This window comes from Ochotona curzoniae, unplaced genomic scaffold, assembly GCF_017591425.1.
Source record: "Ochotona curzoniae isolate NIBS_2020 unplaced genomic scaffold, NIBS_Ocur_1.0 contig_3037, whole genome shotgun sequence".
Lineage (NCBI taxonomy): Eukaryota > Metazoa > Chordata > Mammalia > Lagomorpha > Ochotonidae > Ochotona > Ochotona curzoniae.
The window spans coordinates 5,224,088-5,228,569 of record NW_024465699.1 but is presented as its reverse complement, the minus strand read 5'-3'; the positions used below and the strand labels follow the sequence as shown (position 1 = coordinate 5,228,569).

At 52.8% G+C, this 4,482-nt stretch overlaps 1 non-coding gene across 1 annotated transcript; it reads right to left on the bottom strand.

The window, feature by feature from the left end:
• Positions 1 to 250: 250 nt before the first annotated feature.
• On the bottom strand, positions 251 to 357 carry LOC121155722. Its single transcript, XR_005883709.1, has one exon. It is a non-coding gene; the product is annotated as a U6 spliceosomal RNA (small nuclear RNA).
• Positions 358 to 4,482: the final 4,125 nt, after the last annotated feature.

Genomic DNA, 4,482 nt, shown 5'->3' with positions numbered 1-4,482 from the left:
TTGACTATTGTCACCTAGAGGCTGGTATAAACCATTTCAAGATGGGGAGTTGTGAGAGACATCACACACAGACTACCTGGCACTGACCCATCTCTGAAACCCAGGCTTCTCATTTGCACAATGGGAAAAGCCTCTTAGGGTTCTATGAGTCTTCAGCGAGATGCAACAATGGCAGTGCCCAACTCAATGCCAGGGACACATGCATTTCCTCAAGGCTCTTGGACATCCTGGCAGAGGGCATGCTGACCTCTGAGATTTGGGAGTTCCAGAACAGTGCTGAAACATCCTTGCGCAGGGCCCATGCTAATCTTCTCTGTATCAATCCAATTTTAGTATATGTGCTGCCGAAGTGAGCACAGAACAGTACTGAAACAGAACCCCATTCCCAGTGGGTCCCCACAACACCCGCTCCCTATTGACTTAGTGCACATGGTGTGTCCATCAGGACAGGTACCCACGACATCACAGCACAGACATGACGTTATCTCTCCTTTCTGTGGGTTTGTTTCTGCTCCTATCCCAGCAGTCCAGGTGATTCCTAGGCCTGGAGCGCCAGCCACTTCCTTCTCTTTCAGTGGGTCAAGCAAGTCCTATGCCCATCCTGATTTGAAGTGAAAAAGAAATAAAAGCTTGCAGGTGGTTAGGGACGCAGGTGAGAGTGGCGATGCTGCCCATGTGGGTCCAGGGCTGAGGTCTCATGCTGGGTGGCTTTTCACACTGCCCATATCTCTTGCCACTTCTTCATAATCTTGGGTAATACATGGTAGATGTAGAACTGTAGATTTAGGAGAAGATCAGAAGTAGCACAGGGACACCGCTTCCCTCTACCTGGATGTGTCCTCCTCATTTTTCAGGGAGTGTAAGAGGTGGAGACCCAGGCTCAGGCTCATGTGGGACTGGCAGATGCTTCCACCCCGTCCTGGGAGGGCACGTCCGCTTCTGTGCAGTCCCATTCCCTCCAGAAGTCACACGTCTGGAGGTGAGGCCAAGAGAACCTGCTGAACAACTGCCGGGTTAACAGTTCCTCCACACGTGGGGTGCGCCTCTGCCTGCCCGGCCTCCCCACTCACACAGCCAGTCGGTGGTGTTAACTGTGCAGTGTTAAAAGTGACACCAGCATGGTGCAGGCGCCACTGTCAGCTGCTGCCAGAGATGACACCCGGGTCTGCAGACCAGGGTGAGAGCGGGGGTGAGCAACAGTCCCCTCCCCCTCATTTGGGTCCCAGGATCTCCCCGGGGTGGGGGGCTGTGTGTAAAGGGCTCTAGGAAGTAAAGGACCCATTGCTTTGCACACTAGGGCTTGCAAAGTAATGGAAACTGGGGCCTGTGGGGAATGGCAGGGGCAATGTGGAGGGCTTGAGGCCTTGAATAGAAGGGGACAGGGCCTGGTGATCAGGGACAAGATTTTGCTGAGAGCTGCTGAACTGCCCCCTGCCTTCCAGTGCTTTCGCAGGGTGCTTGCTCTGGCAGTGCAGACAGCAGCTGGGATTATCATGGAGGTTCCCAGGGACCTGCCAGTTGCAATCCAGGAGCTGTGCTGTCCCGGGTGCTGAGCTGCAGGAGCAACTGGACAGCGTTTCTTCCAGGAAAAAGATCTTCTTTCTCAGCTGCTGCCATCCAAGGGTCCCCAGAGAGGGAGGGAGGGAGGGAGGGACAAAGAAGGCAGAGCATGGAGTGGGGGAAGAGTGGCTGAACCCTCCTGCAGTGTGGGAAACAGGGGAGCCCGCCTTCTTCCTCAAACCCACTTTGCAGATGGGGAAAAGGAGACCTGGAAGGCTCACCCACGTACTACAGCATCCAGATGGTCCAGCCCCGCACGATTGGCATGAAAACTCGCATGCGTGTTCCACTCCCGCTTCCCTGCAACTAGCGGTGCAAGACCTAACCCAAGCCCGTTATGAGCCTGGGGCTGGACCACTGTGCAGTACTGAATAAAGCTTAGGACATTCAGCTGCTTGTTTATAAACACAAGTGCCTCTGGCTTTAAGGGCTACAGAACACTCTCCTGTTTAGGGTCTCATGTTCTGCTTGCAGCCACCTGTGACAAATGCACGATTTCCACTTTGCAATGTAGGAAACTAAGGCCGGGGTACGAAACGCCAAGCATTCACTCAGCTCCTGAAGGGTCAGTGGAGATGCAGCTCGGCTTCTGCCATGCAGCCTACTCTGACCAATTCCCAGGAGTCCCTCAGGCCAGTCCAGAGGCAGGTACAAGTGCATGTGTGTGCGCGCTGACTCATTGGCTAACCAGCCGCCATTTAGAGACTAACGCTCTGTCAGGCCTACCCGCAGGTGGAGCAACTGAGGCCCCATGGGAGAGAGGGCTCAGCCAGGAAGGCCACGAGGGATTCAACCATCCTGGCTTGTTCCTCACCCCACGGCTCCTCGTTGCCCCTCTCGGAGGTCCTAAAGTCCCAAGGAGCCTTCTCTTTCTCCTTCCATCATCCTGACCTGTGGAAGTCAGGTGCCCTGAGGCACCTGTAGGAAAGCAGCCCTGGCCGCTTCCAGGACAGTTTGTTCTGCTGTTGGCCCCTTCTATGGTCACCCCTTTTCTGGGGGCGAGGCAGGTAGCGGATGCCCACGTACTGTGCGTGGGGGCTCTGAGATATGCCTGGTGGAGCCACGCCCCAGTCACCTGCGCAGCAGCTGGCCTCATAGGCACCTGTATCCTCGCTGCGCTCATTGGCTCAGGCTGCGATTCTCACAGGTCTCCTCCAGGGAATGCCGGTGCTCTGGCGACTTCCCTGGGCTCTGACGTCTCTGCTGGGCTCCAGTGTGACAACAGCCTGGACTTTGGCTAGATTAGGTCATGTCATTTATGGCCGTCCGGGAGAATTCACTGTTGGCCAAGACAGACTGTTTTCCCAGGCTGTTCTCCCAGGCCTAAACACCTTCCCATCTGGATCCTGTCCCTCCTTTAAGGTCCTGCCCTTCCTTTACCACCAGTAACCTTGAACTTGGGATTGCCTGGGGAAGCCCAGCTCCATCTTCACTCGCTGAACCCGTTCTATGGAGGCCAGAAATGGTCTCCAACCCTGCCCTTATTACTCCCAATTCCTCACCTTACCACTGCAACCTTTATCTTCCCGGCACACATGGTGATCCTTAGCTGGAAAGTTGAAGGTTCAGTGAATTCCAGCGCTGGACGTCACACAACTCAGAAGTGATGGAGTTGAGATTTTCATTGAGTCTGAGGCCACATCCCAGGCTGTCACCCTTATGCTGACTGGCGGTCTCACCTCTGGGGACCAGCTGGCCAGGAAAATCAGGTCCCACTGGTCACTCCCGAGGGAGCCCACTTATAGAGCATCCTTGCATTGTGCCCACTCAGCCACACTTCTGGAAGATGCTTCTTTTGCCAAAGTTATTATACATTTTAGAAATTCATTGGAGAGAGAGAGAAAAGGAGGAGGAGGAAGAGGAGGAGGAGAAGGAGGAGGAGAGGGAAAGAAGGAAAGAAAGAAAGAAAGAAAGAAAGAAAGAAAGAAAGAAAGAAAGAAAGAAAGAAAGAAAGAAAGAAAGAAAAAGAAAGAAAGAAAGTCCCCTATTTACTGATTCAAGCTTCAAATGTGTGCAAGGGCCAGGCTGGAAGAGTGTTAGAGCCAGGACCCTACACCTCTATCCAGGTCTCCCCACATGGGTGGCAGTGATACAATTACTCAAGCCATCATTGCTCCTGCCCTCCCTGCTCCCCAACGGTCTTTATTAGCAAGAAGCTGGAATTAGCAGCCTGCACTTGAGTATCAACCCCAGGTGTTCCAATCTGGGATGCTGGTGGCCTGATGGAGTCTGAACCTTTAGGCTAAATGCCTACACTTTTACCATTTTTTAAAAAGGATCTATTTGAAAAGCAGAGCAACAGAAGGAAAGAAATGCAAAGAGCTTCCATTCACTTCTGTTGCCCAAATGGCTGCAAGAGCCAGGTGGAAGCCAGAAGTCAGGGACTCCATTTGAGTCTCCCACGTGGGAGAGAGAGAGGCCCGAGGATATGGGCCATTCTCCACTGCTTTCCCAAGAGCATAAGCAGGGTGGAAAGTGGAACAGCCGGGGCTCTGCCCAGTTCTCTGGTGTGAGATGCCAGTGTCACTAGGGCCCCTGTGATGCTATGTCACCTCCATGTCTGCTGTAAGATTGCTGTAAGAAGGGCCATCGGGCCCTTCTCTGTGAACGGCCTGTTGCTGTTTGCTCGCTTCTGCCTTGGCTTGCTGATTCCCCACTGACTGTGGGAGTCTTTAGCATTTAAGGAGACTCATCCTTCACCATATGTGTTGCAAATATTTTTCTAGCTTTTTTTTTTAATAGCAGGATTTTAATATCATATACAGTTGAGTTTTCAATATTTATTTTGTGGCTTGACATTTAATGTCAATGCAGTTAGCGGCCTCCATCTGCAGGATTCCTCTGAACTATTGTTATGGGTAGGGACATGGCAAGGTGGCCCTGGCTGTGCCAGAAGCCCTTGTAAGTGGATGCTGTTTTTGC